This window comes from Orbicella faveolata, unplaced genomic scaffold (genome assembly GCF_042242905.1).
Source record: "Orbicella faveolata isolate gen_17 unplaced genomic scaffold, um_ofav_v1 contig_46, whole genome shotgun sequence".
Lineage (NCBI taxonomy): Eukaryota > Metazoa > Cnidaria > Anthozoa > Scleractinia > Merulinidae > Orbicella > Orbicella faveolata.
The window spans coordinates 28,229,511-28,239,196 of NW_028301576.1; the positions used below are offsets into that span (position 1 = coordinate 28,229,511).

Here is a 9,686-nt window from a genome sequence, read left to right on the forward strand (position 1 = left end):
AACTAGGAACATTGAACATGTTTGCACATTGTTTTCTGCTCTAAACATTTTGTAGTTGAAGAATATGATAGCTGCTCTTTACAGCTCAAGGCCACAAGGTGCAAGAGATTTTATTCAGGACAACCACCAGGTTGGTTGGCAAAATATTCAAAAGGTGATTGTAGAAGATCTTGAACAAGCAGAAAATGATTTGAGTCATAAGGTCCCAGGATTAAAGTATACACATCTCCAGAGATAACTGGACCCGTTTAAAGATAATGAAGGTGTGTTAAGGCTGATGTGGCTGTGGCTACCTCTCTAAATGTTATAAAATAACAAAAAAAAAGTGCCATGTGTAAATAGCAACCAGAAATAGCAATCAAAGGTTAATAAATGGAGTACACAGGCTCCTTTCCATTGCTTAGGTTGTGCAAAAAATCCGATTTTTTACAAGTGCAGAATCGTGTTCCTTCACTATCCTTCTATCATGTTTAAAGCAACTTTTATCCATTAGAACCGCTTTTTTCCATAAATTTGACAAATTCCTGACATCTTCCTGAATTTTTGTCCCTAGCAACACCTAAGCAACGGTTGTTTCCAGGTACTGAAAAAGGGTCAAAGAAAGAACAATTTCCCCTAGGGACTCCTCTCTTTTAAACTACAATTTGTAACACTCTATTAGCTAACCACTGACCCTATTAGGGACAGCACGGTTGAATACTCCAACCCAGCCGCCATTTTTTCTTGTATAATATTACACTGCTGTTTTTCACTCAGATACAAGTCTTTTTGTGAAATTTTTCTCCAAAAAATACCACAAGATTTTTCCAGGCCTTGTAAGCAAACGCTTAGAGGAAATCAATTCTCTCAGCCAAAGGAAAAGTCGCTGAAATCCTTAGAGTTGAAAGAGGATGATGATCAGATCGATCGTTCTGCTTCATCAAAGAAACTACAACTGAAGCAATTCAGTTCTGTAAACAATTCGCTTGTCATATCATCTCTGCCCCCTGAGTTTTGCTCAGATTTAAGCTTTGTGAATGGAAGTCATGGTAAGTAATAAAACACTATTACAACCACATAAAATGTCTTGGTCTCTTAATGGATACAATTTGACTATAGTATGAGATAACTTAGTATAAACTGTTCCAATCATTTGAGCGCTTCGGCCTTATCATTTCCAACTATTATCTCGATACAGGTACAGCATAAGCTTATATTCACCCAGTTAAAACATCGTCTGCTTACTTTTTGAAAATTGAAGCATTGGATAATTCCCTTTAACGTTTTCATAAACCGTTGGATGCTCCATTCAATCGTTTATCCGTTTGCTAGAAATCGTTAAGCTATCCCTTAAAAGCATTCAGAAAAAGCATTGAGAAAATTCAAGCTAGTCCTTTGAACACGTTCAGAAACTGCTAGAAATTTTCACTTGACCATTCAAAGCGTCGACCAAGTCATTCAAAGGTTCTGAAAAGTCGTTTCCTCTCCATTCATAAGGCGTTAATTTTTAGTCATTTAACAGAAAAGCGTTAATGTGTGTTTTCCCGTGGAAGGTCACATTTAAGGATTAGAGCAGTGACAGCAATGTGACACTCACAGGAAAATTTTTCAAAAAACCATTATGTGAATTAGCAAACTCCCATTCTTACAAAATTTCCATTAATGGAAATTTCTTAAGGTAAAAATATGAAAAATAATAACCACTAATGTAAATTCAGTCTTCTAAATGTTATTTTCTAAATTCCCATTAATGATAATACACTTGCTGAAACCGATAATGGGAAATTAAGTTCTTACAATTTAGGACTTACAATTTAGTTACAGAAACTGGATGACAACTCAACTGGCACTTGACAACTGAGGCAGTCAGTTAGATTAAGAAAAAAGGAATTATATTAATCTAGAAGTTCGCGGAGAAACAGCCACAAATTATTAGTGTTTCAATCATTATAATCCTCTCAGCCAGGCATCTCCCCTCCATTCACCATAAGACAGGCATAAAATGGGATCGCAAGAAACTGTATCTTGTGCTTGTCTCGAGTCACGATATGCCACATACAATTATTGTTGGACTGACCTTTCTGTGTCCTCCATGTAATACCAAATTTTGCAAGTCTTGGCCCTTTCTTGAATGGCCAACACCTTTGCCAACCAAGGGTCGGGGTTATCACCTTTAATCAAAATCATGTCTTGCACTTGAGGAAAGAAACGCACAAGCATGTCATTGCTTATTTTGCCAGTGTCTGTACTCAACGGAAGACAAAACGGCTTTACCGTCACAGGAACTGCAAGGGCAGTGAATGTGAAGATAAGAAAGTTCACTGCAGCGACACCGGATGATCTCCCCGCAATCCCAACTCCTTTTCATACCGAAAAGAACAAAAACAAAGATGCCAATTCACCTGAAAAATGACAATGTCTTCCTCTTTGATCATTGAGGCAACAAGCGACGGGACTGGAGCAAGTCACATGCACATGTCTTGTTTACCAAATTTGGACCTGACAACAAGACTGCTTTTCGCGCCCTTTTCGTTTCCCCACTCTTGGTCTATGAGCTTTGTTCGTGTTTATGCATTTGCTGTGACCTATCGCTGGATAAATTTGGATTTGGCTTAGCTATCCACACAGGAAGGAAGAAATTGAAAACAAATTATGGAAGATACTGGTTCGAGCATAGTCACGGAGTGGACGGTGGAAGATGTTTCGAAAAAGATTCAGCAGACATATAATGATGAAGTAGCGAAGAAATTTGAGGGTAAGTACAAAATTATTTATTCCTCATCCATCGTTCTTCTGGGTTTTTAGCAAACTAAGCTTATATTTTCAAGCAAACTTTTATTAAACTGGTCTTTTATGATTTGAAAAACTCGGCAATTCAAATAATAAAATGATGAGGAAATACGTATCAAAGAAGCTTTACAGGAGAAAGCTTGCACAGTTCAAGTTTAGCTTCTTTTGGCGAGGACTTGGTTTCTTTTGCATGTGTTATTTTGGTTTCTTTGTCATGGCTATTCCCTAAGAATTACCCCGGCCTCTTTTTAGTTCTTCCCCCAATTGATGCTTTCTTTTTGTTTCTCTCATAGAACAAAAAATAGACGGTAGGGCGCTGAAACTTCTAGCGAAAGGGTCGACAGACCAGCTTGCCACGTGTGGCCTCGAAACTGTGGACGATCAGTTGTGCCTCAAGGAGATGACATCACTGGTACAAGTGCCGGAAATAATCACCAGAGGAAAAAAACAAACGACCATCAAACAAGTGAAAGCAATGTCTGATCTTGATTAAAGAATCTACAAAGCAAAGTAAGCTAAAGTTATACAACTGTACAAAGAAATATTTATACATTGAGTGCAGTATACTAATGCTTGGGCGCTCAAAATTCTTTGTCTGGGTGAGTGCGACTATTTTCTGATATGCTAAAAATTCTTGAAAAGGTCTATTGTTCTCACCTTGTCTTACACCCAAAGGTATCCCTTTGTGCACTCTCTCATATTATTATCATTATTAAAGAGCATTATGCAAAACCTCGTGAAATCAAACTCCTGATGCTGTGTTCCTGGTTACTCTGTGAACTTTTTAATAGTAGGAAGGCTGTCACAGACACGGCCCTTCAGAAGTGTCCAGGAAATAATATTCCCATTTTCAAAAAAGATATGGCTGCCTCAAAAGAACTGGAGAAGTTAGTGTCAAGCATTGAAGAAAGGTGTTGTTTTGAACCTGCAGGCTTCGATGCAGAAGGCATAAAGCAACATATTCTTGACACTTTTAATTAGCGAAGACGGCAACTTCGGCGAGGTCATGATTACACTCTGGTCAGTTCAATAAAGAAGCTTTGGTTTTTTCCCTAGATTCTGTAATGCAGAATAGGGGAGTTCCACAGCTTTTTCTACTTGTCTTTGTCCTTAGCTTTCCTTCCCCACTCTCCCCCTGCCTGCAGCAGCCCGAGAATTTTATTGGTTGTTGTAGGGCTTACTTGACACCTAGTAGTAGGTTTGATTTGTTGGAACAAACTTCTCACTAAGCCAAAACGAAGGAGTGTGTTCTGCTATTATTTTCATGAAAATTATAACTATAAATTAAGGCCTTATGAGAACATAAGCTTTATTTTTTGTTTGATTTCTTATTTTTGATGGTCTTCGACTTTCTACAGCCAGACAAGTGTATTCTGAAAAAAGCAAAGACTTCATCTAATGAAACTTCATCAGAAACCCAAGATGAAGGTGGTGACACTGATATCCCAAATTCCAGTGGCAGTAGTTCTGAAGTGAACAGTGTTGATACAGGCAGCGACAATGATGGCGGGAATGAATCCACGGAAACCGAACAAGGTATGTGGGGTGAAAAGTTGGTACACATAAGACAATTACACTACAGGTCACAGTGTACAGACATTTAGTCAAATAAGATGATTATGAACCTTTTGACCCATGGTTTCATTCTTTGTTGCTTTCAGCATTGACACTAAAGAGTGCAAAAGTCATCATCACAGTTATGTTTTCAGCTATTAAGTTTGGAGACGTTTCAAAGCAGCAAGTAATGTCTGCCCTTTAGCTGTTCAAAGTTAAATACTGCACATCTTCTAAGGATGACATGGCAATGTTATTAGCTGAAGCCTTTTTAAAACATAATTATGTTAAGGTAGATAAAGAGAATCTTAACAATATTGAACACGCTGATGTGAAAAAGCTGAAGGTGTTTTGAGTTGTTTTGATAACTCAAGAGACATCCTTGGCAAAGTTTTGCAAGTTGAGATAATTTAAAACATTACTGTTTGTTATGTAGGCCAAAAAGGATTGAACTGTTTTACTCAAGCTCGACTGTGATCAGAATCAAATTACTTTCAACGTATGTGTCAACTGGTAGCCTTAATAGACAACCTATACTGTAATGTTCACAAGTTGAAACAACAGTTACAAAGAGACTTACAGTTAACTTACAGTAGTTTACAATTTTCATTTTATGATACTTTAAAAAAAATACCACCAACATAGAGATGTTTCAGTAGTATTAAGTACACACAACCCGGCTAGGCTTGAATTGATGTTCACAGAGATGAAATGTTGTAAGGATTAGTCTCTTTCTGTTTGTTTATTCCACACAACAATGCTGAGCACTTCCTCCTTGCATTAGGATAACTAACCAGGCAACACTTACCACATTTCTATACATTTTGTGCTTCAGGGAAAACTGCTATTATTAACCAAAGAACAGGATAGGCTTTACCATCTAAATATGTAGCTAAAATAATACATTTGCCCTCTAGACTTAAAAGATAAGATTGGAAACTGGTGGTATTAATGATGTCCCCTAGCATTTTAGAATTAGAGACAATGAAAACTGCAAACTTGCAACCTACATGTAATAACAAACATTTATAAACAGTACTGTTGTGTTGAACGACAATATTGTAGCCTTAATATTATAAGTGTGTAGTAATTACAGTCAAAGCAAAATATGTAGAATGACAGGTGTAATTAATAAGATGCAATAAATTGTTCATTTTTTCGTTACATCCACTGTTTCTCTTTCTTTTACTTATTACAGGTTTTTCTCCAGATAAACAGTGAATGGTAACAGAGTAAGACATCTTTAATGCCCCAGCTTTTCACCAAACTGTTGACTTCAATAAAAAACATAATGATGGAATGATAACACTATACATGTATTATTGAAAACACTCGCAAGTTTTTGTTTAAGACCAGTCCTTTTTCACAAGAAACCGTCATGGTTACTGAAGCTGCCATTGATGGTATGAATGGAAAAATATGCATGTGTTCTTACTAAAATCCAACATGGTTTGACTTCATTTTACATAATGTAAAAGCATGCAAAAACCATGACTGGATTTTAGATGATACACAACAAGTTTTTTCTTCAGGATACATCATGTTACATACCATATAACCAAGCATGTTTTAGAGTAAAAACATTCATGTTTTCTAGTTTAAAACCATTTGTGTTTTTTAGAATAAACCACTATGGTTACTCTTGCTAAACCATTTATGGTTAATTGGAAAGCATTAATGTTTATTTGCTTTAATCCAACATGGTTTGTTTACATTTTACATAATGTTAAAGCCTGTAAAAACCATGATTGGGACACAGACAAACCACTATGTGTTTTTTATAATACCCATGATAATATCCATTGATGGTTCTATTGGTAAAAACCAAGAATGGAAAGTGTTCTGCTTTTCAATTCATGGTTTATTAAATGGGAATTAACAGAATTACCATTGAAAATACCACTCACGTTTTTTTGGAAAATTTTCCTGTGACTTCTGTTAATAACCTGAGTATCAGGCCTTTCTTAACAAGAGGGTAGGGGAAGAGGGGAATTGCGGAGAAAGGCCTTTTCTTTGCCGAGTGCTTCCTCCTCCTAACCATCTCAGAAAAAAATTGTGACAACAAGTTCCAGATGATTTTCTTGGCTGCTGTTCTGATTTCCAGATCTGCTTGCTCTTATAACAAGAAAAATGGTTTGTTTCGTCATCAAATTCATACAGCGGAGTGGTTTCACCCGATATTCTGTTTCTCTATAATTTTTTAACCTTTTTTTCTTTAGTTGTACTGAACGAAATTTTTGTAACAGAAATATTAGTTCCCGTGAAGGAAACCTTTCTTTTTTTCAGAAAGTACTTTTAGTGTCCTTTTAAACGAAAACTCGCAGCTGTCTGGAATGGAGTGAGTTCAATAAAAAGTGTTGGTTTAGTTTACTTCTAGTTGAATGTTTGGATAATAACCATGATAAGATGCCTAAGTTATAGGAACATTATGAGTGATAAAGTTTACAAAGGAAAGATATAGAAGTTTTAGTTCATAAAATAATGTTCAATTGTTTTCAATCAGTAGAAATAAAAGAAAGCGGGGGCAGCTTTAGTGATAACTATTACTAGTTAGCACCTTCTTGAGGCAACTTTTCTGTGAACACTGTATTTATTCTCGCAGTTTTCCCTCACAGGGTGGGATGCATATTCAACGTATCTGCTCCATCCGCAATTTCATCTTGCAATAATCCGTACCCAGAGTTCAATCAGCAGGCCGAATTTTTTTGCAGTATTATGAAAAGAACAAATAAGGTAACGACCGCAATTTGTTGGCAACGCGAGTGTTGACTTGTTAACTTTGAATATTTGATCGAAATAGTATAAACACTGTCCGAATATACTGAGTTACACTGACCTAAGCTTAGTAAAAGTTTATCTCAGTAAATGCTCGTGTGTACTAAAACACGTTATAAGGTTACCTTGACAGCTACCTCCATTTCTGTCCGAATAGCAGCTTACTTTCACGTCACGCGTGTATCGCATTTCCGACGCCATTTAAGCTTATATTCCCAACTCCTGGAGCGCGAAAACAACATACCGATGACACATGTCAGGTGGAATCTCCACACTTTGACCGCTGGTGACCTGCAGAACGTAAAGTGTAAACTTCAAACCGATGTAAAATTACAAACATTGCTACAAACCAGCTGGAGAAGTGACTGAAGTACTTTCGGCGGCTACCAGAAGTTCCATTAGCTTCCCACGACATGTTCTTAGCGTGGCTAAGTCCACTTCGCGTGGTTCGACAAGGTACCATCTGCGCAAATTGCATGCACCCAGGAACGCATAATTTTTCCCGTAACTTGCTAGTATAAGGCGACATTTAAACTACTGTAGTCAACTTACCTAGAGCTTTCTCTACTCTGAGTAACAACCGCACGTTCACTACTCTTCACCCAACAAAAGTATTTACCCGAATGTTTCACGTGTTCAGCTGTGTCGCTTGGTAACCACGCCTGTTGGTTGGACTCGTGATCGATTTAGAGCCCAGACTCCGCGATGACAACAACGACAACGACATCTTTTTAGCCTGCAGTACAGGCGGAGAATACTATAAAACATCTAGTGAGGGTCAAGAGAAAAATACATGTAATAGCATGAAATGTACACCACTATACACACCCCTATAGAGCTCTTTAAAGTGCTATACATCCCTGTACAGCACGATACACTGATATATTGCATTGTAGAGCACTATACAGTACGATACATCCTTATACAGCACTATACATCACTATACAGCACTATACATTACTATACAGCACTATACACCACTATAAAGCAAAATACACCTCTATATAGCACTATACACCCCTATACAGCCCTATACAGCCCTATAGAGCACTGTACAACCATATAGAGCACTATACACTCATATACAAAACTATACACCCCTATACACCACTATACACCCCTACAAGGCACTATACATCCCTAGAAAGCACAATATACCCCTATACAATGCTATACACCCCTATACACCCTTATGCAACACTATACACCCCTATACAACACTATAAACCCCTACACAACACTATACATTGCTATACAGCACTGTACATCTCTATACAACACTATACACCTCTATACGGTACTATACACCCCTATACAGCACTTTACAGCCCTATACAGCACTATACACCCCTATACAACACTATACGTCCCTATACACCACTATACACCCCTATATACCCCTGAACAGCACTATACACCGCTATACAGCACTATAAGCTCCCATAAACCCCACTATTCACCCCTATACACCCCTATACAGCACTATACACCCCCGTACAGCACTATACACCACTATAGAGCACTATACACCCCTATACAGCACTATACATTCCTATACAGCACTATACATTCCTATACAGCACTATACATCCCTATACAGCACTATACATCTTTATACAACGCTATACCCTCCTATAGAGCACTATACATCCCTATACACCACTATACACCACTATATAACACTTTACACCCCTATACAACACTATACATTCCTATACAGCACTATACATTCCTATACAGCACTATACATCCCTATACAGCACTATACACCTTTATACAGCACTATACCCTCCTATAGAGCACTATACATCCCTATACAACACTATACACCCCTATACAACACTATACACCCCTATACAGCACTATACCCCCCCTATTGAGCACTATACATCCCTATACACCACTATACACCACTATATAACACTTTACACCCCTATACAACACTATACATTCCTATACATTACTATACACCCTTATACAGCAGTAGACACCCCTATACAGTACTATACACTCCTATGCAGCACTATACATCCCTATACAACACTATGCACCCCTATTCAGCACTAAACATCCTTATAGAGCACTATACACCTTTATACAACACTTAACACCCCTATACAACACTATACAGTCCTATACAGCACAATACACCCCTATACAGCACTATACACCCCTATACAGCACTATACGCCCCTATACGACACTATACACCCCTATGCAGCACTATACACCCCTATGCAGCACTATACACCCCTATTCAGCACTATACATCCCTATACAGCACTATACACCACTATACAACACTTTACACCCCTATACAGCACTATACACTCCTATACAGCACAATACACCCCTACACAGCACTACACACCCGTATCCAGCGATATGCACCCCTGTAAAGTCCTATACACCCCTATAAATGTTTAAGACGCAATATCGAGCAATTTTAAATTGTTAGAACAGATAAACCTTGTACCAGAATACTTTTTAGTGCAATACGGTCCTTTTTTTTGCATTTAACAACAGCTAAAGATATAAATAGTTGCCTGAAGTAACACCAAAACCGATTGCCCATGGGAACTTGATCA

At 37.7% G+C, this 9,686-nt stretch overlaps 1 long non-coding RNA gene and 1 pseudogene across 1 annotated transcript; one reads left to right on the plus strand and one right to left on the minus strand.

Moving 5' to 3' along the window:
* The first annotated feature begins 3,045 nt into the window (after positions 1 to 3,045).
* On the plus strand, positions 3,046 to 4,748 carry LOC110047782 (uncharacterized; annotated as a pseudogene).
* Positions 4,749 to 6,557: 1,809 nt separating this feature from the next.
* Positions 6,558 to 7,781, minus strand: LOC149099424 (uncharacterized). The gene is made up of 2 exons (XR_016203671.1): positions 7,651 to 7,781; positions 6,558 to 7,389 (listed from the first exon to the last, which is right to left on the minus strand). It is a non-coding gene; the product is annotated as an uncharacterized LOC149099424 (long non-coding RNA).
* Positions 7,782 to 9,686: the final 1,905 nt, after the last annotated feature.